General features: G+C 40.3%; 18 non-coding genes across 18 annotated transcripts; all 18 read right to left on the bottom strand.

Moving 5' to 3' along the window:
* Positions 1 to 3,429: 3,429 nt before the first annotated feature.
* TRNAV-CAC (transfer RNA valine (anticodon CAC)) lies at positions 3,430 to 3,502 on the bottom strand. The gene has a single exon. It is a non-coding gene; the product is annotated as a tRNA-Val (tRNA).
* Positions 3,503 to 3,802: 300 nt separating this feature from the next.
* TRNAP-UGG (transfer RNA proline (anticodon UGG)) lies at positions 3,803 to 3,874 on the bottom strand. Its single transcript has one exon. It is a non-coding gene; the product is annotated as a tRNA-Pro (tRNA).
* Positions 3,875 to 6,017: 2,143 nt separating this feature from the next.
* Positions 6,018 to 6,090, bottom strand: TRNAV-CAC (transfer RNA valine (anticodon CAC)). The gene has a single exon. It is a non-coding gene; the product is annotated as a tRNA-Val (tRNA).
* A 300-nt stretch (positions 6,091 to 6,390) lies between these two features.
* On the bottom strand, positions 6,391 to 6,462 carry TRNAP-UGG (transfer RNA proline (anticodon UGG)). The gene has a single exon. It is a non-coding gene; the product is annotated as a tRNA-Pro (tRNA).
* Positions 6,463 to 8,609: 2,147 nt separating this feature from the next.
* TRNAV-CAC (transfer RNA valine (anticodon CAC)) lies at positions 8,610 to 8,682 on the bottom strand. The gene has a single exon. It is a non-coding gene; the product is annotated as a tRNA-Val (tRNA).
* Positions 8,683 to 8,982: 300 nt separating this feature from the next.
* TRNAP-UGG (transfer RNA proline (anticodon UGG)) lies at positions 8,983 to 9,054 on the bottom strand. Its single transcript has one exon. It is a non-coding gene; the product is annotated as a tRNA-Pro (tRNA).
* A 2,159-nt stretch (positions 9,055 to 11,213) lies between these two features.
* TRNAV-CAC (transfer RNA valine (anticodon CAC)) lies at positions 11,214 to 11,286 on the bottom strand. Its single transcript has one exon. It is a non-coding gene; the product is annotated as a tRNA-Val (tRNA).
* A 300-nt stretch (positions 11,287 to 11,586) lies between these two features.
* On the bottom strand, positions 11,587 to 11,658 carry TRNAP-UGG (transfer RNA proline (anticodon UGG)). Its single transcript has one exon. It is a non-coding gene; the product is annotated as a tRNA-Pro (tRNA).
* Positions 11,659 to 13,822: 2,164 nt separating this feature from the next.
* TRNAV-CAC (transfer RNA valine (anticodon CAC)) lies at positions 13,823 to 13,895 on the bottom strand. The gene has a single exon. It is a non-coding gene; the product is annotated as a tRNA-Val (tRNA).
* A 300-nt stretch (positions 13,896 to 14,195) lies between these two features.
* Positions 14,196 to 14,267, bottom strand: TRNAP-UGG (transfer RNA proline (anticodon UGG)). Its single transcript has one exon. It is a non-coding gene; the product is annotated as a tRNA-Pro (tRNA).
* Positions 14,268 to 16,438: 2,171 nt separating this feature from the next.
* TRNAV-CAC (transfer RNA valine (anticodon CAC)) lies at positions 16,439 to 16,511 on the bottom strand. Its single transcript has one exon. It is a non-coding gene; the product is annotated as a tRNA-Val (tRNA).
* A 300-nt stretch (positions 16,512 to 16,811) lies between these two features.
* On the bottom strand, positions 16,812 to 16,883 carry TRNAP-UGG (transfer RNA proline (anticodon UGG)). Its single transcript has one exon. It is a non-coding gene; the product is annotated as a tRNA-Pro (tRNA).
* A 2,110-nt stretch (positions 16,884 to 18,993) lies between these two features.
* Positions 18,994 to 19,066, bottom strand: TRNAV-CAC (transfer RNA valine (anticodon CAC)). The gene has a single exon. It is a non-coding gene; the product is annotated as a tRNA-Val (tRNA).
* Positions 19,067 to 19,366: 300 nt separating this feature from the next.
* On the bottom strand, positions 19,367 to 19,438 carry TRNAP-UGG (transfer RNA proline (anticodon UGG)). The gene has a single exon. It is a non-coding gene; the product is annotated as a tRNA-Pro (tRNA).
* Positions 19,439 to 21,569: 2,131 nt separating this feature from the next.
* On the bottom strand, positions 21,570 to 21,642 carry TRNAV-CAC (transfer RNA valine (anticodon CAC)). Its single transcript has one exon. It is a non-coding gene; the product is annotated as a tRNA-Val (tRNA).
* Positions 21,643 to 21,942: 300 nt separating this feature from the next.
* On the bottom strand, positions 21,943 to 22,014 carry TRNAP-UGG (transfer RNA proline (anticodon UGG)). Its single transcript has one exon. It is a non-coding gene; the product is annotated as a tRNA-Pro (tRNA).
* Positions 22,015 to 24,157: 2,143 nt separating this feature from the next.
* Positions 24,158 to 24,230, bottom strand: TRNAV-CAC (transfer RNA valine (anticodon CAC)). The gene has a single exon. It is a non-coding gene; the product is annotated as a tRNA-Val (tRNA).
* A 300-nt stretch (positions 24,231 to 24,530) lies between these two features.
* On the bottom strand, positions 24,531 to 24,602 carry TRNAP-UGG (transfer RNA proline (anticodon UGG)). Its single transcript has one exon. It is a non-coding gene; the product is annotated as a tRNA-Pro (tRNA).
* Positions 24,603 to 25,593: the final 991 nt, after the last annotated feature.

Below are 25,593 nucleotides of genomic sequence, written 5' to 3'. Positions count from 1 at the left end.
CCAAAACTTTTCAGAAAAGGTTAGTCCAATCACGCGTTTGCTTAGAAAGAACGAAAAGTTTGTGTGGGGAACAACTACTGAAGAAGCATTTCAATTCCTAAAGAGATCTTTTGTCACAGCTCCAATTCTTCAACATCCAGACCCAAAGGAACCATTTTTTGTTGAAGCTGATGCATCAAATTGGGCCATCGGAGGTATCCTTTCGCAACGTCACAAGAGTACTGGACAGCTTCATCCGGTGGCTTATCATTCTAGGAAGTTATCTCCTGCAGAGATTAATTATTCAATTGCTGACAGAGAGTTGTTAGCGGTGAAAGAAGCGTTTCAAGAGTGGCGACATTATCTATTGGGAGCAAGACATGTGGTGACGGTTTTTACTGATCATCGAAATTTGCAGTTCTTAAAGTCAGCTCGAACTTTGACCCCACGGCAGCTCAGATGGTCTCTTTTCTTCGCAGATTTTGATTTTGTTCTGACTTATAAACCTGGAGTGGTAAACGGAAAAGCTGATGCACTCTCTCGTTTGAATCTGGAAGAAGATTCAGAAATAAAACCGGAGTCAAAATCAGAGGAGTTTATTATTCCGAAAGAAAAGATTGTGGCAGTCTCCGTGGTCAGCCAGTTGGAGGAAAAAATTAAGGAAGAATTTCAGAAAGAGAATTATTTAAATTGGGAATCTGAAGGACCAGATCGATTGGTGAAGGATGGAAAACCGTTGATTCAAGGGAAAATATTTGTTCCAGGAGCAAAGTTACAAGAAGAGACTATTGGCTTGTTTCACAATCAGCAATTGGCTGGGCATAAAGGAATAACTAAAACCTTGGAGCTTTTGAAGCGAAATTTTGACTGGCCAGGCATGGATGCTCAAGTGAGACAGTATGTTGCCACTTGTGAACTATGTTTAAAAGGGAAAAGTCTCAGACAACCATCTCATGGTCTTCTTATGCCGTTACCAGTTCCCCCTTATCCATGGCATACAGTGTCCATGGACTTTATAGTAGAGTTGCCTTCTAGTCAAGGGAGTTCTGTCATCTGGGTGGTGGTTGACCTTTTTACCAAGATGAGTCATTTTGTTCCCCTTAAAGGCCTTCCAGATGCAACTCAATTGGCTACCTTATTTATTCAGCATGTGGTAAAATTACATGGGATTCCGAAGGTGGTCATTTCTGATCGAGGCCCACAATTTGTGTCTCGCTTCTGGAGATCTTTCTTGAGAGGGTTGGGAATTGATTCTCGTTTGTCCACCAGTTATCACCCAGAAACGGATGGACAGACCGAGAGAGTAAATCAGGACCTAGAACAATATCTTCGGTTGTACCTATTGGAACAAGCTGGAGAGTGGCCTTCCTTACTTAGTACTGCAGAGTTTGCATACAATAACTCCGTACATTCAGCTACAGGATTCTCCCCATTCTTCCTAAACTATGGTAGGCATCCCAATATGTTGGTGGGTCAAGTAGAAGTGGAGGTTCCGGCAGCAGGGGAGATAGTCCAGAAATTACAACTAGCATATCAGTTAGCTTCTGAAAATTTGGCTAAGACCAAAGCAGCGTACAAGCGACAGGCAGACAAGAGTCGTAAGGAGGGACCCGTTTTTGAACCTGGGGATCAAGTTTGGGTCTCAACTCGTCATATGCGATTGAGAGGAAACCGAAAGTTTCAGCCTAGATTTGTGGGTCCATTTCCAGTGGTTCGAATGATAAATCCAGTGAGTGTTAGGTTAAATTTGCCTAAGACTTTAAAGATCCACCCAACCTTTCATGTGTCTTTGATCCGACGATCTCCACCAAATCTACGTAAGGTCCTACCCCCAGCCCCAATTCAGGTCCAATCAGCTGAAGAATTTGAGGTTAAGAGAATTCTCGACTCCAAGATTAAGAGAGGTCAGGTGTATTATTTGGTTGATTGGAAGGGTTTTGGTCCTGAGGAAAGATCTTGGGAACCCAGTGCAAACGTTCATGCCCCAAGATTGGTGAGAGAATTCCATAAAACTCATCCCCAGAAACCTAAGGAGGGGGTTTTGGTGGGGGGTACTGTCAGGAATGGCCAAATTGCAGTTGAAGACACGCCCTCCGCATCCTCAAACAAGATAAAACAGGCGACCACAATGCTAGCTGCTCCAGTCAGTTGGAGGGTTTTAGTGTCGAGATTCCACTCCAAGATGGCTAAAGCGAATTCCAGGTCAGCAGGCAGCACTGCTGATTAGCGCTCTAGTGTTTCATTCCTCGCGCTGCTCTTCCTATGTGAAGCGCGAGTGAGCGTTCCACTGCGCACTTCAACCGACAATTTTGAGAGACGGTAGCTCCGTGCTCTCTCTCCCTCAGGAAATCCCTAGTTTAGCAAAATAAATATAAATATCAGCTTAGGTGCCCTTTCAGGTCATTCTCTAACTCTACTTTGGTCCCGCCTCGCTGACAGTGCGCCCAAGAAGTTCCGCTGCTATTCTGTTCCAGGGACTCCTTGTGTTCTCTCCGGAGCCTGTACTTTCTGCATGCAAGCAGCGTCAGCGGACAGCAGGTGGCAGCCTTGTGAAAGATTTAACCGGGTTCAGTCTCTCTGTGAATTATCCTCCGGTAAGAGCTTTCCAATTTCAGTAATTGCAGCTGGAAAGTATTGTCTGCTCCAGAACTCCAGCAGTGATTTCTAGCGTTTCAGTCAGGCAAATCCAGTGACGCTATTCAGAACAATTCCTTTTACATAGAGTGGCAGTCACTGGGTTGTGATAGCTCATCCTCACCGCAGTGTTCTTTGAATGGCGCTATGAACAATAAATGAGCCTCTGTCCAGGACAATGCTTAAGGCTTGAGGCAGAGAATTACATTTTTTTTTGGAGAAAAAACCTTCTTGGCGCTATCCTCAGTCCAGTTTCTAGTGCCAACCTGAACTTCAGACTCTTTCTTGTGGTTCCATTGGATTTCAGCCTGTGATTGATTACAACTCCATTCAGACTTATTTCAGTATCCAGAAGTAGATGGAAATATATATATATATTTTTGCTTACCACCTTTAGCCTTCTGAAGGAACCTTCTAGAACTTATCAAAGTCTTCGTGTGTACCAGTTTTCAGAATCAGCCATCATAGATAAAATTAGAGAGAGGCTAAAGTCCACACTCCTACAGGTAAAGGAAGGTATTGAGTAGCGTGATAGTATATTCCAGAAGTCACGATTGTAGGAATGTAGTAATGGTGTGTTAATTCTTACAGGTGTACCCTTCCTCCCAGAAGAAGAAGATTTGAAGGCACCAGTGTGGACAGTCTCTCTGTTTTGTCTTCCACTTCCCCTTTCCCTTTCGCCTCTGAGACTAGAGAGATCTGGTTCAGCGGCGTAGGGGAGTTGGGAGATTAGCTTCGAACTTTCAGTCTGACGTCCCTACGGAATTCAGGAATTTCAGGTACTGAGTTCTGACACAGCCAAGACAATATAACAACTGTTTCTGCCCGGTTTCGAACCGGGGACCTTTCGCGTGTGAGGCAAACGTGATAACCACTACACTACAGAAACAGATGTCTACAGTTGATTCTTCTGTGATGAAACTTCTCAAAACAGGCTATTCCAAGGGCCTCTGGTTTTAGATTTCTTTCATGCAACCTTCCCAGACAGCCCTAGCTGAACGCTTGTATATGCCATGCAAGTTCAGCATTTTTGCAAAATGCTTAAAGAGAAATGTTTCCTATTTGCTCAGGCAGGGCAAGGTTAAAAGCATGAGACTCTAGCAAATATTCATCCAGTACTGCAAAGAGAAAATTGATATTGGCTTTGAAATGCATACTTCAATACTACTTTAAAAAAGCACCAATGAAAGGGCTCGTCCGGGATTTGAACCCGGGACCTCTCGCACCCAAAGCGAGAATCATACCCCTAGACCAACGAGCCTTCGAAAGACCCGCACCTCTGAAAAGCTAATACCAGCTCTAAGCACGCAATGAAGATCATGCTGGGGACTTTTTCATGCTTGGTCTGTGAATACACATGAAATTCAGTGTCAACTTACCCTTTCTCAAATGATATCACTATCATTTATAAGTGTCCCCTTTTATTTTGTCCCAGCATTGGACACGTCTTACAGGAAGTCAGCACTTATTTATCTATTTCTGCAGTGGCTAGACCCTAAAGAGAAAGAATAAAAAGCTGTTCATAACAACATAAGAAACACATGTTGCATTTTTTCTCAAATGCTTATTCCCTTTGTGCAAATCGGAATGCCAAGCTGAATAACTGGGCCACAGATTCTGGCTAATTATCTTTCCCTTGAATGCAAGTAGCAATAAAAACTGCCTAATGCAGGACTAAAGCATTCCTTGCAAGCCTCTAACATCATAACATAACTGAGCTGCTGGTAGCAAGCTAAGCAATACCTTCCCAAAATGAGAAGTACATGTGCTAATCCGCTCAATCAGCGCTCGATCAGGCTCGATCAGGCGAGATATAGAAAAGGTGGAAAGGGTCCAAATGGCTGTCCCTTCCTTTTTAGGGTGGGTCCTTCTGACTATCATAGGATTGCTTGTACGAGTGGCCAGGGTCAGAGAAAAAACTTTCAACCCTTCTCAGTGTTCTATCCAGAAGCAGGCATTTTCTGTGCCTTTAATTTCAGGCTTTTCCCAGCAGTCTCTGTTCTGCCTATGTAAATTAACAAAAGCAGTGCTTATTCATCACTTACTCTAATGTCCTTACTGTCCAGAAAGCTCTGCCTAAGTATGCTTTTTTTCTTTTTCAGTGAAATTCTAAATGTTTTTTCTGCCCAGTCTATGGCAGTAGAATGCTGCTTATGATGCCACATTTTGTTGAATCACCAAGGTACAACTACAGAGGAATATATGAGTCTGAACGACATGGAACTCTTAGCTAACACATCACAATGTGTGATGCTTGCCAACCAAGCACTAGATTCTGGAGCGCTGATGATCAGAACATTCTGCTCCTGAAGGAAAGGAAAGACAGCTTGATGGAAAATAAAGTCTCAGTTTATATTAACGCTCTCTCTCTCCCAATATCTATCTATCTATCTATCTATCTATCTATCTATCTATCTATCTATCTATCTATCTATCTATCTATCTATCTATCTATCTATCTATCTATCTATCTATCTATCTATCTATCTATCTATCTATCTATCTATCTATCTATCTATCTATCTATCTTTATATATGGATACCTGCGTACACATACATATAGATATGCCATGCATTCCTTTAGATTTGTTCCAACCTCTTACCATTTATTTGAGAATCCCTACTTTTCAAGTGACTGCAAATGAAGTCATTTCCGGCACTTTTTGGCCGGTGCAAGGTAACAAAAACACATGACAACTTTTAATAAAAATCATTGGTCTCTTTATTAATGCGCACTGTCAAACATGGGGCTTTCACACGTCAGGTAAACATGATAACCAATATACAACAGAAGCAGATGTAGATTGCTTATCAATGCCGGGATAGAACAGTTGTGAATTGAGTAGAAGAAGGGCCCCTGAATTGATACTTATTATATACAGCCTGTAAGATAGTGAAAAATGCAGGCTAGGAAAGGAGATGCAAATATCAATGTATTAGAAAAATACATAAAGAGGAGTGATTTGCTTTTATTCATTCAAGGCTAGAAAAAATCAACATACTATTGCAAGCATTCATACACCACCAAATAGAAATAAACAATTCTGACATTAAACGTAAAGGTGATGATGCATTTGTATCATCACCTTGAGAAGGGTCACCGAGGAATTGAGCCCAGGGCTTCTGCACTTAAACACCAGAAACACTCCACTAAACTAAGATGCCTGTTGGTGCCAACAATTCCCAAAGTTAATGCATGTTCTAGGTGAGCAATGAACAGAATGCAGGGCTCTTATGAAAGCGAGGTCAGTGAATCAACAGATACATCCACATGCCAATTACTTTAGTGTTTTTAAGAGAATTCACTTTCTTGGAACGAGTCTGCATGAAACCATCTTCAGGGCCTGGACAATTTCATGGCAAAACGGCACCTCTCAACATTGCAGCCAAGACAATATAACAACTGTTTCTGCCCGGTTTCGAACCGGGGACCTTTCGCGTGTGAGGCAAACGTGATAACCACTACACTACAGAAACAGATGTCTACAGTTGATTCTTCTGTGATGAAACTTCTCAAAACAGGCTATTCCAAGGGCCTCTGGTTTTAGATTTCTTTCATGCAACCTTCCCAGACAGCCCTAGCTGAACGCTTGTATATGCCATGCAAGTTCAGCATTTTTGCAAAATGCTTAAAGAGAAATGTTTCCTATTTGCTCAGGCAGGGCAAGGTTAAAAGCATGAGACTCTAGCAAATATTCATCCACTACTGCAAAGAGAAAATTGATATTGGCTTTGAAATGCATACTTCAATACTACTTTAAAAAAGCACCAATGAAAGGGCTCGTCCGGGATTTGAACCCGGGACCTCTCGCACCCAAAGCGAGAATCATACCCCTAGACCAACGAGCCTTCGAAAGACCCGCACCTCTGAAAAGCTAATACCAGCTCTAAGCACGCAATGAAGATCATGCTGGGGACTTTTTCATGCTTGGTCTGTGAAAACACATGAAATTCAGTGTCAACTTACCCTTTCTCAAATGATATCACTATCATTTATAAGTGTCCCCTTTTATTTTGTCCCAGCATTGGACACGTCTTACAGGAAGTCAGCACTTATTTATCTATTTCTGCAGTGGCTAGACCCTAAAGAGAAAGAATAAAAAGCTGTTCATAACAACATAAGAAACACATGTTGCATTTTTTCTCAAATGCTTATTCCCTTTGTGCAAATCGGAATGCCAAGCTGAATAACTGGGTCACAGATTCTGGCTAATTATCTTTCCCTTGAATGCAAGTAGCAATAAAAACTGCCTAATGCAGGACTAAAGCATTCCTTGCAAGCCTCTAACATCATAACATAACTGAGCTGCTGGTAGCAAGCTAAGCAATACCTTCCCAAAATGAGAAGTACATGTGCTAATCCGCTCAATCAGCGCTCGATCAGGCTCGATCAGGCGAGATATAGAAAAGGTGGAAAGGGTCCAAATGGCTGTCCCTTCCTTTTTAGGGTGGGTCCTTCTGACTATCATAGGATTGCTTGTATAAGTGGCCAGGGTCAGAGAAAAAACTTTCAACCCTTCTCAGTGTTCTATCCAGAAGCAGGCATTTTCTGTGCCTTTAATTTCAGGCTTTTCCCAGCAGTCTCTGTTCTGCCTATGTAAATTAACAAAAGCAGTGCTTATTCATCACTTACTCTAATGTCCTTACTGTCCAGAAAGCTCTGCCTAAGTATGCTTTTTTTCTTTTTCAGTGAAATTCTAAATGTTTTTTCTGCCCAGTCTATGGCAGTAGAATGCTGCTTATAATGCCACATTTTGTTGAATCACCAAGGTACAACTACAGAGGAATATATGAGTCTGAACGACATGGAACTCTTAGCTAACACATCACAATGTGTGATGCTTGCCAACCAAGCACTAGATTCTGGAGCGCTGATGATCAGAACATTCTGCTCCTGAAGGAAAGGAAAGACAGCTTGATGGAAAATAAAGTCTCAGTTTATATTAACGCTCTCTCTCTCCCAATATCTATCTATCTATCTATCTATCTATCTATCTATCTATCTATCTATCTATCTATCTATCTATCTATCTATCTATCTATCTATCTATCTATCTATCTATCTATCTATCTATCTATCTATCTATCTATCTATCTATCTATCTATCTATCTATCTATCTTTATATATGGATACCTGCGTACACATACATATAGATATGCCAGGCATTCCTTTAGATTTGTTCCAACCTCTTACCATTTATTTGAGAATCCCTACTTTTCAAGTGACTGCAAATGAAGTCATTTCCGGCACTTTTTGGCCGGTGCAAGGTAACAAAAACACATGACAACTTTTAATAAAAATCATTGGTCTCTTTATTAACGCGCACTGTCAAACATGGGGCTTTCACACGTCAGGTAAACATGATAACCAATATACAACAGAAGCAGATGTAGATTGCTTATCAATGCCGGGATAGAACAGTTGTGAATTGAGTAGAAGAAGGGCCCCTGAATTGATACTTATTATATACAGCCTGTAAGATAGTGAAAAATGCAGGCTAGGAAAGGAGATGCAAATATCAATGTATTAGAAAAATACATAAAGAGGAGTGATTTGCTTTTATTCATTCAAGGCTAGAAAAAATCAACATACTATTGCAAGCATTCATACACCACCAAATAGAAATAAACAATTCTGACATTAAACGTAAAGGTGACGATGCATTTGTATCATCACCTTGAGAAGGGTCACCGAGGAATTGAGCCCAGGGCTTCTGCACTTAAACACCAGAAACACTCCACTAAACTAAGATGCCTGTTGGTGCCAACAATTCCCAAAGTTAATGCATGTTCTAGGTGAGCAATGAACAGAATGCAGGGCTCTTTTCAAAGCGAGGTCTGTGAATCAACAGATACATCCACATGCCAATTACTTTAGTGTTTTTAAGAGAATTCACTTTCTTGGAACGAGTCTGCATGAAACCATCTTCAGGGCCTGGACAATTTCATGGCAAAACGGCACCTCTCAACATTGCAGCCAAGACAATATAACAACTGTTTCTGCCCGGTTTCGAACCGGGGACCTTTCGCGTGTGAGGCAAACGTGATAACCACTACACTACAGAAACAGATGTCTACAGTTGATTCTTCTGTGATGAAACTTCTCAAAACAGGCTATTCCAAGGGCCTCTGGTTTTAGATTTCTTTCATGCAACCTTCCCAGACAGCCCTAGCTGAACGCTTGTATATGCCATGCAAGTTCAGCATTTTTGCAAAATGCTTAAAGAGAAATGTTTCCTATTTGCTCAGGCAGGGCAAGGTTAAAAGCATGAGACTCTAGCAAATATTCATCCACTACTGCAAAGAGAAAATTGATATTGGCTTTGAAATGCATACTTCAATACTACTTTAAAAAAGCACCAATGAAAGGGCTCGTCCGGGATTTGAACCCGGGACCTCTCGCACCCAAAGCGAGAATCATACCCCTAGACCAACGAGCCTTCGAAAGACCCGCACCTCTGAAAAGCTAATACCAGCTCTAAGCACGCAATGAAGATCATGCTGGGGACTTTTTCATGCTTGGTCTGTGAATACACATGAAATTCAGTGTCAACTTACCCTTTCTCAAATGATATCACTATCATTTATAAGTGTCCCCTTTTATTTTGTCCCAGCATTGGACACGTCTTACAGGAAGTCAGCACTTATTTATCTATTTCTGCAGTGGCTAGACCCTAAAGAGAAAGAATAAAAAGCTGTTCATAACAACATAAGAAACACATGTTGCATTTTTTCTCAAATGCTTATTCCCTTTGTGCAAATCGGAATGCCAAGCTGAATAACTGGGCCACAGATTCTGGCTAATTATCTTTCCCTTGAATGCAAGTAGCAATAAAAACTGCCTAATGCAGGACTAAAGCATTCCTTGCAAGCCTCTAACATCATAACATAACTGAGCTGCTGGTAGCAAGCTAAGCAATACCTTCCCAAAATGAGAAGTACATGTGCTAATCCGCTCAATCAGCGCTCGATCAGGCTCGATCAGGCGAGATATAGAAAAGGTGGAAAGGGTCCAAATGGCTGTCCCTTCCTTTTTAGGGTGGGTCCTTCTGACTATCATAGGATTGCTTGTACGAGTGGCCAGGGTCAGAGAAAAAACTTTCAACCCTTCTCAGTGTTCTATCCAGAAGCAGGCATTTTCTGTGCCTTTAATTTCAGGCTTTTCCCAGCAGTCTCTGTTCTGCCTATGTAAATTAACAAAAGCAGTGCTTATTCATCACTTACTCTAATGTCCTTACTGTCCAGAAAGCTCTGCCTAAGTATGCTTTTTTTCTTTTTCAGTGAAATTCTAAATGTTTTTTCTGCCCAGTCTATGGCAGTAGAATGCTGCTTATGATGCCACATTTTGTTGAATCACCAAGGTACAACTACAGAGGAATATATGAGTCTGAACGACATGGAACTCTTAGCTAACACATCACAATGTGTGATGCTTGCCAACCAAGCACTAGATTCTGGAGCGCTGATGATCAGAACATTCTGCTCCTGAAGGAAAGGAAAGACAGCTTGATGGAAAATAAAGTCTCAGTTTATATTAACGCTCTCTCTCTCCCAATATCTATCTATCTATCTATCTATCTATCTATCTATCTATCTATCTATCTATCTATCTATCTATCTATCTATCTATCTATCTATCTATCTATCTATCTATCTATCTATCTATCTATCTATCTATCTATCTATCTATCTATCTATCTATCTATCTATCTATCTATCTATCTTTATATATGGATACCTGCGTACACATACATATAGATATGCCATGCATTCCTTTAGATTTGTTCCAACCTCTTACCATTTATTTGAGAATCCCTACTTTTCAAGTGACTGCAAATGAAGTCATTTCCGGCACTTTTTGGCCGGTGCAAGGTAACAAAAACACATGACAACTTTTAATAAAAATCATTGGTCTCTTTATTAATGCGCACTGTCAAACATGGGGCTTTCACACGTCAGGTAAACATGATAACCAATATACAACAGAAGCAGATGTAGATTGCTTATCAATGCCGGGATAGAACAGTTGTGAATTGAGTAGAAGAAGGGCCCCTGAATTGATACTTATTATATACAGCCTGTAAGATAGTGAAAAATGCAGGCTAGGAAAGGAGATGCAAATATCAATGTATTAGAAAAATACATAAAGAGGAGTGATTTGCTTTTATTCATTCAAGGCTAGAAAAAATCAACATACTATTGCAAGCATTCATACACCACCAAATAGAAATAAACAATTCTGACATTAAACGTAAAGGTGATGATGCATTTGTATCATCACCTTGAGAAGGGTCACCGAGGAATTGAGCCCAGGGCTTCTGCACTTAAACACCAGAAACACTCCACTAAACTAAGATGCCTGTTGGTGCCAACAATTCCCAAAGTTAATGCATGTTCTAGGTGAGCAATGAACAGAATGCAGGGCTCTTATGAAAGCGAGGTCAGTGAATCAACAGATACATCCACATGCCAATTACTTTAGTGTTTTTAAGAGAATTCACTTTCTTGGAACGAGTCTGCATGAAACCATCTTCAGGGCCTGGACAATTTCATGGCAAAACGGCACCTCTCAACATTGCAGCCAAGACAATATAACAACTGTTTCTGCCCGGTTTCGAACCGGGGACCTTTCGCGTGTGAGGCAAACGTGATAACCACTACACTACAGAAACAGATGTCTACAGTTGATTCTTCTGTGATGAAACTTCTCAAAACAGGCTATTCCAAGGGCCTCTGGTTTTAGATTTCTTTCATGCAACCTTCCCAGACAGCCCTAGCTGAACGCTTGTATATGCCATGCAAGTTCAGCATTTTTGCAAAATGCTTAAAGAGAAATGTTTCCTATTTGCTCAGGCAGGGCAAGGTTAAAAGCATGAGACTCTAGCAAATATTCATCCACTACTGCAAAGAGAAAATTGATATTGGCTTTGAAATGCATACTTCAATACTACTTTAAAAAAGCACCAATGAAAGGGCTCGTCCGGGATTTGAACCCGGGACCTCTCGCACCCAAAGCGAGAATCATACCCCTAGACCAACGAGCCTTCGAAAGACCCGCACCTCTGAAAAGCTAATACCAGCTCTAAGCACGCAATGAAGATCATGCTGGGGACTTTTTCATGCTTGGTCTGTGAATACACATGAAATTCAGTGTCAACTTACCCTTTCTCAAATGATATCACTATCATTTATAAGTGTCCCCTTTTATTTTGTCCCAGCATTGGACACGTCTTACAGGAAGTCAGCACTTATTTATCTATTTCTGCAGTGGCTAGACCCTAAAGAGAAAGAATAAAAAGCTGTTCATAACAACATAAGAAACACATGTTGCATTTTTTCTCAAATGCTTATTCCCTTTGTGCAAATCGGAATGCCAAGCTGAATAACTGGGCCACAGATTCTGGCTAATTATCTTTCCCTTGAATGCAAGTAGCAATAAAAACTGCCTAATGCAGGACTAAAGCATTCCTTGCAAGCCTCTAACATCATAACATAACTGAGCTGCTGGTAGCAAGCTAAGCAATACCTTCCCAAAATGAGAAGTACATGTGCTAATCCGCTCAATCAGCGCTCGATCAGGCTCGATCAGGCGAGATATAGAAAAGGTGGAAAGGGTCCAAATGGCTGTCCCTTCCTTTTTAGGGTGGGTCCTTCTGACTATCATAGGATTGCTTGTACGAGTGGCCAGGGTCAGAGAAAAAACTTTCAACCCTTCTCAGTGTTCTATCCAGAAGCAGGCATTTTCTGTGCCTTTAATTTCAGGCTTTTCCCAGCAGTCTCTGTTCTGCCTATGTAAATTAACAAAAGTAGTGCTTATTCATCACTTACTCTAATGTCCTTACTGTCCAGAAAGCTCTGCCTAAGTATGCTTTTTTTCTTTTTCAGTGAAATTCTAAATGTTTTTTCTGCCCAGTCTATGGCAGTAGAATGCTGCTTATAATGCCACATTTTGTTGAATCACCAAGGTACAACTACAGAGGAATATATGAGTCTGAACGACATGGAACTCTTAGCTAACACATCACAATGTGTGATGCTTGCCAACCAAGCACTAGATTCTGGAGCGCTGATGATCAGAACATTCTGCTCCTGAAGGAAAGGAAAGACAGCTTGATGGAAAATAAAGTCTCAGTTTATATTAACGCTCTCTCTCTCCCAATATCTATCTATCTATCTATCTATCTATCTATCTATCTATCTATCTATCTATCTATCTATCTATCTATCTATCTATCTATCTATCTATCTATCTATCTATCTATCTATCTATCTATCTATCTATCTATCTATCTATCTATCTATCTATCTATCTATCTATCTATCTATCTATCTATTATATATGGATACCTGCGTACACATACATATAGATATGCCAGGCATTCCTTTAGATTTGTTCCAACCTCTTACCATTTATTTGAGAATCCCTACTTTTCAAGTGACTGCAAATGAAGTCATTTCCGGCACTTTTTGGCCGGTGCAAGGTAACAAAAACACATGACAACTTTTAATAAAAATCATTGGTCTCTTTATTAACGCGCACTGTCAAACATGGGGCTTTCACACGTCAGGTAAACATGATAACCAATATACAACAGAAGCAGATGTAGATTGCTTATCAATGCCGGGATAGAACAGTTGTGAATTGAGTAGAAGAAGGGCCCCTGAATTGATACTTATTATATACAGCCTGTAAGATAGTGAAAAATGCAGGCTAGGAAAGGAGATGCAAATATCAATGTATTAGAAAAATACATAAAGAGGAGTGATTTGCTTTTATTCATTCAAGGCTAGAAAAAATCAACATACTATTGCAAGCATTCATACACCACCAAATAGAAATAAACAATTCTGACATTAAACGTAAAGGTGACGATGCATTTGTATCATCACCTTGAGAAGGGTCACCGAGGAATTGAGCCCAGGGCTTCTGCACTTAAACACCAGAAACACTCCACTAAACTAAGATGCCTGTTGGTGCCAACAATTCCCAAAGTTAATGCATGTTCTAGGTGAGCAATGAACAGAATGCAGGGCTCTTTTCAAAGCGAGGTCTGTGAATCAACAGATACATCCACATGCCAATTACTTTAGTGTTTTTAAGAGAATTCACTTTCTTGGAACGAGTCTGCATGAAACCATCTTCAGGGCCTGGACAATTTCATGGCAAAACGGCACCTCTCAACATTGCAGCCAAGACAATATAACAACTGTTTCTGCCCGGTTTCGAACCGGGGACCTTTCGCGTGTGAGGCAAACGTGATAACCACTACACTACAGAAACAGATGTCTACAGTTGATTCTTCTGTGATGAAACTTCTCAAAACAGGCTATTCCAAGGGCCTCTGGTTTTAGATTTCTTTCATGCAACCTTCCCAGACAGCCCTAGCTGAACGCTTGTATATGCCATGCAAGTTCAGCATTTTTGCAAAATGCTTAAAGAGAAATGTTTCCTATTTGCTCAGGCAGGGCAAGGTTAAAAGCATGAGACTCTAGCAAATATTCATCCACTACTGCAAAGAGAAAATTGATATTGGCTTTGAAATGCATACTTCAATACTACTTTAAAAAAGCACCAATGAAAGGGCTCGTCCGGGATTTGAACCCGGGACCTCTCGCACCCAAAGCGAGAATCATACCCCTAGACCAACGAGCCTTCGAAAGACCCGCACCTCTGAAAAGCTAATACCAGCTCTAAGCACGCAATGAAGATCATGCTGGGGACTTTTTCATGCTTGGTCTGTGAATACACATGAAATTCAGTGTCAACTTACCCTTTCTCAAATGATATCACTATCATTTATAAGTGTCCCCTTTTATTTTGTCCCAGCATTGGACACGTCTTACAGGAAGTCAGCACTTATTTATCTATTTCTGCAGTGGCTAGACCCTAAAGAGAAAGAATAAAAAGCTGTTCATAACAACATAAGAAACACATGTTGCATTTTTTCTCAAATGCTTATTCCCTTTGTGCAAATCGGAATGCCAAGCTGAATAACTGGGCCACAGATTCTGGCTAATTATCTTTCCCTTGAATGCAAGTAGCAATAAAAACTGCCTAATGCAGGACTAAAGCATTCCTTGCAAGCCTCTAACATCATAACATAACTGAGCTGCTGGTAGCAAGCTAAGCAATACCTTCCCAAAATGAGAAGTACATGTGCTAATCCGCTCAATCAGCGCTCGATCAGGCTCGATCAGGCGAGATATAGAAAAGGTGGAAAGGGTCCAAATGGCTGTCCCTTCCTTTTTAGGGTGGGTCCTTCTGACTATCATAGGATTGCTTGTACGAGTGGCCAGGGTCAGAGAAAAAACTTTCAACCCTTCTCAGTGTTCTATCCAGAAGCAGGCATTTTCTGTGCCTTTAATTTCAGGCTTTTCCCAGCAGTCTCTGTTCTGCCTATGTAAATTAACAAAAGCAGTGCTTATTCATCACTTACTCTAATGTCCTTACTGTCCAGAAAGCTCTGCCTAAGTATGCTTTTTTTCTTTTTCAGTGAAATTCTAAATGTTTTTTCTGCCCAGTCTATGGCAGTAGAATGCTGCTTATGATGCCACATTTTGTTGAATCACCAAGGTACAACTACAGAGGAATATATGAGTCTGAACGACATGGAACTCTTAGCTAACACATCACAATGTGTGATGCTTGCCAACCAAGCACTAGATTCTGGAGCGCTGATGATCAGAACATTCTGCTCCTGAAGGAAAGGAAAGACAGCTTGATGGAAAATAAAGTCTCAGTTTATATTAACGCTCTCTCTCTCCCAATATCTATCTATCTATCTATCTATCTATCTATCTATCTATCTATCTATCTATCTATCTATCTATCTATCTATCTATCTATCTATCTATCTATCTATCTATCTATCTATCTATCTATCTATCTATCTATCTATCTATCTATCTATCTATCTATCTATCTATCTATCTATCTATCTATCTATCTTTATATATGGATACCTGCGTACACATACATATAGATATGCCATGCATTCCTTTAGATTTGTTCCAACCTCTTACCATTTATTTGAGAATCCCTACTTTTCAAGTGACTGCAAATGAAGTCATTTCCGGCACTTTTTGGCCGGTGCAAGGTAACAAAAACACATGACAACTTTTAATAAAAATCATTGGTCTCTTTATTAATGCGCACTGTCAAACATGGGGCTTTCACACGTCAGGTAAACATGATAACCAATATACAACAGAAGCAGATGTAGATTGCTTATCAATGCCGGGATAGAACAGTTGTGAATTGAGTAGAAGAAGGGCCCCTGAATTGATACTTATTATATACAGCCTGTAAGATAGTGAAAAATGCAGGCTAGGAAAGGAGATGCAAATATCAATGTATTAGAAAAATACATAAAGAGGAGTGATTTGCTTTTATTCATTCAAGGCTAGAAAAAATCAACATACTATTGCAAGCATTCATACACCACCAAATAGAAATAAACAATTCTGACATTAAACGTAAAGGTGATGATGCATTTGTATCATCACCTTGAGAAGGGTCACCGAGGAATTGAGCCCAGGGCTTCTGCACTTAAACACCAGAAACACTCCACTAAACTAAGATGCCTGTTGGTGCCAACAATTCCCAAAGTTAATGCATGTTCTAGGTGAGCAATGAACAGAATGCAGGGCTCTTATGAAAGCGAGGTCAGTGAATCAACAGATACATCCACATGCCAATTACTTTAGTGTTTTTAAGAGAATTCACTTTCTTGGAACGAGTCTGCATGAAACCATCTTCAGGGCCTGGACAATTTCATGGCAAAACGGCACCTCTCAACATTGCAGCCAAGACAATATAACAACTGTTTCTGCCCGGTTTCGAACCGGGGACCTTTCGCGTGTGAGGCAAACGTGATAACCACTACACTACAGAAACAGATGTCTACAGTTGATTCTTCTGTGATGAAACTTCTCAAAACAGGCTATTCCAAGGGCCTCTGGTTTTAGATTTCTTTCATGCAACCTTCCCAGACAGCCCTAGCTGAACGCTTGTATATGCCATGCAAGTTCAGCATTTTTGCAAAATGCTTAAAGAGAAATGTTTCCTATTTGCTCAGGCAGGGCAAGGTTAAAAGCATGAGACTCTAGCAAATATTCATCCACTACTGCAAAGAGAAAATTGATATTGGCTTTGAAATGCATACTTCAATACTACTTTAAAAAAGCACCAATGAAAGGGCTCGTCCGGGATTTGAACCCGGGACCTCTCGCACCCAAAGCGAGAATCATACCCCTAGACCAACGAGCCTTCGAAAGACCCGCACCTCTGAAAAGCTAATACCAGCTCTAAGCACGCAATGAAGATCATGCTGGGGACTTTTTCATGCTTGGTCTGTGAATACACATGAAATTCAGTGTCAACTTGCCCTTTCTCAAATGATATCACTATCATTTATAAGTGTCCCCTTTTATTTTGTCCCAGCATTGGACACGTCTTACAGGAAGTCAGCACTTATTTATCTATTTCTGCAGTGGCTAGACCCTAAAGAGAAAGAATAAAAAGCTGTTCATAACAACATAAGAAACACATGTTGCATTTTTTCTCAAATGCTTATTCCCTTTGTGCAAATCGGAATGCCAAGCTGAATAACTGGGCCACAGATTCTGGCTAATTATCTTTCCCTTGAATGCAAGTAGCAATAAAAACTGCCTAATGCAGGACTAAAGCATTCCTTGCAAGCCTCTAACATCATAACATAACTGAGCTGCTGGTAGCAAGCTAAGCAATACCTTCCCAAAATGAGAAGTACATGTGCTAATCCGCTCAATCAGCGCTCGATCAGGCTCGATCAGGCGAGATATAGAAAAGGTGGAAAGGGTCCAAATGGCTGTCCCTTCCTTTTTAGGGTGGGTCCTTCTGACTATCATAGGATTGCTTGTACGAGTGGCCAGGGTCAGAGAAAAAACTTTCAACCCTTCTCAGTGTTCTATCCAGAAGCAGGCATTTTCTGTGCCTTTAATTTCAGGCTTTTCCCAGCAGTCTCTGTTCTGCCTATGTAAATTAACAAAAGTAGTGCTTATTCATCACTTACTCTAATGTCCTTACTGTCCAGAAAGCTCTGCCTAAGTATGCTTTTTTTCTTTTTCAGTGAAATTCTAAATGTTTTTTCTGCCCAGTCTATGGCAGTAGAATGCTGCTTATGATGCCACATTTTGTTGAATCACCAAGGTACAACTACAGAGGAATATATGAGTCTGAACGACATGGAACTCTTAGCTAACACATCACAATGTGTGATGCTTGCCAACCAAGCACTAGATTCTGGAGCGCTGATGATCAGAACATTCTGCTCCTGAAGGAAAGGAAAGACAGCTTGATGGAAAATAAAGTCTCAGTTTATATTAACGCTCTCTCTCTCCGAATATCTATCTATCTATCTATCTATCTATCTATCTATCTATCTATCTATCTATCTATCTATCTATCTATCTATCTATCTATCTATCTATCTATCTATCTATCTATCTATCTATCTATCTATCTTTATATATGGATACCTGCGTACACATACATATAGATATGCCATGCATTCCTTTAGATTTGTTCCAACCTCTTACCATTTATTTGAGAATCCCTACTTTTCAAGTGACTGCAAATGAAGTCATTTCCGGCACTTTTTGCCGGTGCAAGGTAACAAAAACACATGACAACTTTTAATAAAAATCATTGGTCTCTTTATTAATGCGCACTGTCAAACATGGGGCTTTCACACGTCAGGTAAACATGATAACCAATATACAACAGAAGCAGATGTAGATTGCTTATCAATTCCGGGATAGAACAGTTGTGAATTGAGTAGAAGAAGGGCCCCTGAATTGATACTTATTATATACAGCCTGTAAGATAGTGAAAAATGCAGGCTAGGAAAGGAGATGCAAATATCAATGTATTAGAAAAATACATAAAGAGGAGTGATTTGCTTTTATTCATTCAAGGCTAGAAAAAATCAACATACTATTGCAAGCATTCATACACCACCAAATAGAAATAAACAATTCTGACATTAAACGTAAAGGTGATGATGCATTTGTATCATCACCTTGAGAAGGGTCACCGAGGAATTGAGCCCAGGGCTTCTGCACTTAAACACCAGAAACACTCCACTAAACTAAGATGCCTGTTGGTGCCAACAATTCCCAAAGTTAATGCATGTTCTAGGTGAGCAATGAACAGAATGCAGGGCTCTTATGAAAGCGAGGTCAGTGAATCAACAGATACATCCACATGCCAATTACTTTAGTGTTTTTAAGAGAATTCACTTTCTTGGAACGAGTCTGCATGAAACCATCTTCAGGGCCTGGACAATTTCATGGCAAAACGGCACCTCTCAACATTGCAGCCAAGACAATATAACAACTGTTTCTGCCCGGTTTCGAACCGGGGACCTTTCGCGTGTGAGGCAAACGTGATAACCACTACACTACAGAAACAGATGTCTACAGTTGATTCTTCTGTGATGAAACTTCTCAAAACAGGCTATTCCAAGGGCCTCTGGTTTTAGATTTCTTTCATGCAACCTTCCCAGACAGCCCTAGCTGAACGCTTGTATATGCCATGCAAGTTCAGCATTTTTGCAAAATGCTTAAAGAGAAATGTTTCCTATTTGCTCAGGCAGGGCAAGGTTAAAAGCATGAGACTCTAGCAAATATTCATCCACTACTGCAAAGAGAAAATTGATATTGGCTTTGAAATGCATACTTCAATACTACTTTAAAAAAGCACCAATGAAAGGGCTCGTCCGGGATTTGAACCCGGGACCTCTCGCACCCAAAGCGAGAATCATACCCCTAGACCAACGAGCCTTCGAAAGACCCGCACCTCTGAAAAGCTAATACCAGCTCTAAGCACGCAATGAAGATCATGCTGGGGACTTTTTCATGCTTGGTCTGTGAATACACATGAAATTCAGTGTCAACTTACCCTTTCTCAAATGATATCACTATCATTTATAAGTGTCCCCTTTTATTTTGTCCCAGCATTGGACACGTCTTACAGGAAGTCAGCACTTATTTATCTATTTCTGCAGTGGCTAGACCCTAAAGAGAAAGAATAAAAAGCTGTTCATAACAACATAAGAAACACATGTTGCATTTTTTCTCAAATGCTTATTCCCTTTGTGCAAATCGGAATGCCAAGCTGAATAACTGGGCCACAGATTCTGGCTAATTATCTTTCCCTTGAATGCAAGTAGCAATAAAAACTGCCTAATGCAGGACTAAAGCATTCCTTGCAAGCCTCTAACATCATAACATAACTGAGCTGCTGGTAGCAAGCTAAGCAATACCTTCCCAAAATGAGAAGTACATGTGCTAATCCGCTCAATCAGCGCTCGATCAGGCTCGATCAGGCGAGATATAGAAAAGGTGGAAAGGGTCCAAATGGCTGTCCCTTCCTTTTTAGGGTGGGTCCTTCTGACTATCATAGGATTGCTTGTACGAGTGGCCAGGGTCAGAGAAAAAACTTTCAACCCTTCTCAGTGTTCTATCCAGAAGCAGGCATTTTCTGTGCCTTTAATTTCAGGCTTTTCCCAGCAGTCTCTGTTCTGCCTATGTAAATTAACAAAAGCAGTGCTTATTCATCACTTACTCTAATGTCCTTACTGTCCAGAAAGCTCTGCCTAAGTATGCTTTTTTTCTTTTTCAGTGAAATTCTAAATGTTTTTTCTGCCCAGTCTATGGCAGTAGAATGCTGCTTATGATGCCACATTTTGTTGAATCACCAAGGTACAACTACAGAGGAATATATGAGTCTGAACGACATGGAACTCTTAGCTAACACATCACAATGTGTGATGCTTGCCAACCAAGCACTAGATTCTGGAGCGCTGATGATCAGAACATTCTGCTCCTGAAGGAAAGGAAAGACAGCTTGATGGAAAATAAAGTCTCAGTTTATATTAACGCTCTCTCTCTCCCAATATCTATCTATCTATCTATCTATCTATCTATCTATCTATCTATCTATCTATCTATCTATCTATCTATCTATCTATCTATCTATCTATCTATCTATCTATCTATCTATCTATCTATCTATCTATCTATCTATCTATCTATCTTTATATATGGATACCTGCGTACACATACATATAGATATGCCAGGCATTCCTTTAGATTTGTTCCAACCTCTTACCATTTATTTGAGAATCCCTACTTTTCAAGTGACTGCAAATGAAGTCATTTCCGGCACTTTTTGGCCGGTGCAAGGTAACAAAAACACATGACAACTTTTAATAAAAATCATTGGTCTCTTTATTAACGCGCACTGTCAAACATGGGGCTTTCACACGTCAGGTAAACATGATAACCAATATACAACAGAAGCAGATGTAGATTGCTTATCAATGCCGGGATAGAACAGTTGTGAATTGAGTAGAAGAAGGGCCCCTGAATTGATACTTATTATATACAGCCTGTAAGATAGTGAAAAATGCAGGCTAGGAAAGGAGATGCAAATATCAATGTATTAGAAAAATACATAAAGAGGAGTGATTTGCTTTTATTCATTCAAGGCTAGAAAAAATCAACATACTATTGCAAGCATTCATACACCACCAAATAGAAATAAACAATTCTGACATTAAACGTAAAGGTGACGATGCATTTGTATCATCACCTTGAGAAGGGTCACCGAGGAATTGAGCCCAGGGCTTCTGCACTTAAACACCAGAAACACTCCACTAAACTAAGATGCCTGTTGGTGCCAACAATTCCCAAAGTTAATGCATGTTCTAGGTGAGCAATGAACAGAATGCAGGGCTCTTTTCAAAGCGAGGTCTGTGAATCAACAGATACATCCACATGCCAATTACTTTAGTGTTTTTAAGAGAATTCACTTTCTTGGAACGAGTCTGCATGAAACCATCTTCAGGGCCTGGACAATTTCATGGCAAAACGGCACCTCTCAACATTGCAGCCAAGACAATATAACAACTGTTTCTGCCCGGTTTCGAACCGGGGACCTTTCGCGTGTGAGGCAAACGTGATAACCACTACACTACAGAAACAGATGTCTACAGTTGATTCTTCTGTGATGAAACTTCTCAAAACAGGCTATTCCAAGGGCCTCTGGTTTTAGATTTCTTTCATGCAACCTTCCCAGACAGCCCTAGCTGAACGCTTGTATATGCCATGCAAGTTCAGCATTTTTGCAAAATGCTTAAAGAGAAATGTTTCCTATTTGCTCAGGCAGGGCAAGGTTAAAAGCATGAGACTCTAGCAAATATTCATCCACTACTGCAAAGAGAAAATTGATATTGGCTTTGAAATGCATACTTCAATACTACTTTAAAAAAGCACCAATGAAAGGGCTCGTCCGGGATTTGAACCCGGGACCTCTCGCACCCAAAGCGAGAATCATACCCCTAGACCAACGAGCCTTCGAAAGACCCGCACCTCTGAAAAGCTAATACCAGCTCTAAGCACGCAATGAAGATCATGCTGGGGACTTTTTCATGCTTGGTCTGTGAATACACATGAAATTCAGTGTCAACTTACCCTTTCTCAAATGATATCACTATCATTTATAAGTGTCCCCTTTTATTTTGTCCCAGCATTGGACACGTCTTACAGGAAGTCAGCACTTATTTATCTATTTCTGCAGTGGCTAGACCCTAAAGAGAAAGAATAAAAAGCTGTTCATAACAACATAAGAAACACATGTTGCATTTTTTCTCAAATGCTTATTCCCTTTGTGCAAATCGGAATGCCAAGCTGAATAACTGGGCCACAGATTCTGGCTAATTATCTTTCCCTTGAATGCAAGTAGCAATAAAAACTGCCTAATGCAGGACTAAAGCATTCCTTGCAAGCCTCTAACATCATAACATAACTGAGCTGCTGGTAGCAAGCTAAGCAATACCTTCCCAAAATGAGAAGTACATGTGCTAATCCGCTCAATCAGCGCTCGATCAGGCTCGATCAGGCGAGATATAGAAAAGGTGGAAAGGGTCCAAATGGCTGTCCCTTCCTTTTTAGGGTGGGTCCTTCTGACTATCATAGGATTGCTTGTACGAGTGGCCAGGGTCAGAGAAAAAACTTTCAACCCTTCTCAGTGTTCTATCCAGAAGCAGGCATTTTCTGTGCCTTTAATTTCAGGCTTTTCCCAGCAGTCTCTGTTCTGCCTATGTAAATTAACAAAAGCAGTGCTTATTCATCACTTACTCTAATGTCCTTACTGTCCAGAAAGCTCTGCCTAAGTATGCTTTTTTTCTTTTTCAGTGAAATTCTAAATGTTTTTTCTGCCCAGTCTATGGCAGTAGAATGCTGCTTATGATGCCACATTTTGTTGAATCACCAAGGTACAACTACAGAGGAATATATGAGTCTGAACGACATGGAACTCTTAGCTAACACATCACAATGTGTGATGCTTGCCAACCAAGCACTAGATTCTGGAGCGCTGATGATCAGAACATTCTGCTCCTGAAGGAAAGGAAAGACAGCTTGATGGAAAATAAAGTCTCAGTTTATATTAACGCTCTCTCTCTCCGAATATCTATCTATCTATCTATCTATCTATCTATCTATCTATCTATCTATCTATCTATCTATCTATCTATCTATCTATCTATCTATCTATCTATCTATCTATCTATCTATCTATCTATCTATCTATCTATCTATCTATCTATCTATCTATCTATCTTTATATATGGATACCTGCGTACACATACATATAGATATGCCATGCATTCCTTTAGATTTGTTCCAACCTCTTACCATTTATTTGAGAATCCCTACTTTTCAAGTGACTGCAAATGAAGTCATTTCCGGCACTTTTTGGCCGGTGCAAGGTAACAAAAACACATGCCAACTTTTAATACAAATCATTGGTCTCTTTATTAACGCGCACTGTCAAACATGGGGCTTTCACACGTCAGGTAAACATGATAACCAATACACAACAGAAGCAGATGTAGATTGCTTATCAATGCCAGGATAGAATAGTTGTGAATTGAGTAATAGAAGGGCCCCTGAATTGATACTTATTATATACAGCCTGTAAGATAGTGAAAAATGCAGGCTAGGAAAGGAGATGCAAATATCAATGTATTAGAAAAATACATAAAGAGGAGTGATTTGCTTTTATTCATTCAAGGCTAGAAAAAATCAACATACTATTGCAAGCATTCATACACCACCAAATAGAAATAAACAATTCTGACATTAAACGTAAAGGTGACGATGCATTTGTATCATCACCTTGAGAAGGGTCACCGAGGAATTGAGCCCAGGGCTTCTGCACTTAAACACCAGAAACACTCCACTAAACTAAGATGCCTGTTGGTGCCAACAATTCCCAAAGTTAATGCATGTTCTAGGTGAGCAATGAACAGAATGCAGGGCTCTTATGAAAGCGAGGTCTGTGAATCAACAGATACATCCACATGCCAATTACTTTAGTGTTTTTAAGAGAATTCACTTTCTTGGAATGAGTCTGCATGAAACCATCTTCAGGGCCTGGACAATTTCATGGCAAAATGGCACCTCTCAACATTGCAGCCAAGACAATATAACAACTGTTTCTGCCCGGTTTCGAACCGGGGACCTTTCGCGTGTGAGGCGAACGTGATAACCACTACACTACAGAAACAGATGTCTACAGTTGATTCTTCTGTGATGAAACTTCTCAAAACAGGCTATTCCAAGGGCCTCTGGTTTTAGATTTCTTTCATGCAACCTTCCCAGACAGCCCTAGCTGAACGCTTGTATATGCCATGCAAGTTCAGCATTTTTGCAAAATGCTTAAAGAGAAATGTTTCCTAATTGCTCAGGCAGGGCAAGGTTAAAAGCATGAGACTCTAGCAAATATTCACCCACTACTGCAAAGAGAAAATTGATATTGGCTTTGAAATGCATACTTCAATACTACTTTAAAAAAGCACCAATGAAAGGGCTCGTCCGGGATTTGAACCCGGGACCTCTCGCACCCAAAGCGAGAATCATACCCCTAGACCAACGAGCCTTCGAAAGGCCTGCACCTCTGAAAAGCTAATACCAGCTCTAAGCACGCAATGAAGATCATGCTGGGGACTTTTTCATGCTTGGTCTGTGAATACACATGAAATTCAGTGTCAACTTACCCTTTCTCAAATGATATCACTATCATTTATAAGTGTCCCCTTTTATTTTGTCCCAGCATTGGACACGTCTTACAGGAAGTCAGCACTTATTTATCTATTTCTGCAGTGGCTAGACCCTAAAGAGAAAGAATAAAAAGCTGTTCATAACAACATAAGAAACACATGTTGCATTTTTTCTCAAATGCTTATTCCCTTTGTGCAAATCGGAATGCCAAGCTGAATAACTGGGTCACAGATTCTGGCTAATTATCTTTCCCTTGAATGCAAGTAGCAATAAAAACTGCCTAATGCAGGACTAAAGCATTCCTTGCAAGCCTCTAACATCATAACATAACTGAGCTGCTGGTAGCAAGCTAAGCAATACCTTCCCAAAATGAGAAGTACATGTGCTAATCCGCTCAATCAGCGCTCGATCAGGCTCGATCAGGCGAGATATAGAAAAGGTGGAAAGGGTCCAAATGGCTGTCCCTTCCTTTTTAGGGTGGGTCCTTCTGACTATCATAGGATTGCTTGTATAAGTGGCCAGGGTCAGAGAAAAAACTTTCAACCCTTCTCAGTGTTCTATCCAGAAGCAGGCATTTTCTGTGCCTTTAATTTCAGGCTTTTCCCAGCAGTCTCTGTTCTGCCTATGTAAATTAACAAAAGCAGTGCTTATTCATCACTTACTCTAATGTCCTTACTGTCCAGAAAGCTCTGCCTAAGTATGCTTTTTTTCTTTTTCAGTGAAATTCTAAATGTTTTTTCTGCCCAGTCTATGGCAGTAGAATGCTGCTTATGATGCCACATTTTGTTGAATCACCAAGGTACAACTACAGAGGAATATATGAGTCTGAACGACATGGAACTCTTAGCTAACACATCACAATGTGTGAT

This window comes from Lissotriton vulgaris, unplaced genomic scaffold (genome assembly GCF_964263255.1).
Source record: "Lissotriton vulgaris unplaced genomic scaffold, aLisVul1.2 SCAFFOLD_4897, whole genome shotgun sequence".
Classification (NCBI taxonomy): Eukaryota; Metazoa; Chordata; class Amphibia; order Caudata; family Salamandridae; genus Lissotriton; species Lissotriton vulgaris.
Note: the sequence above shows the minus strand (reverse complement) of the source record. Positions and strands in the feature narration are given on the sequence as shown.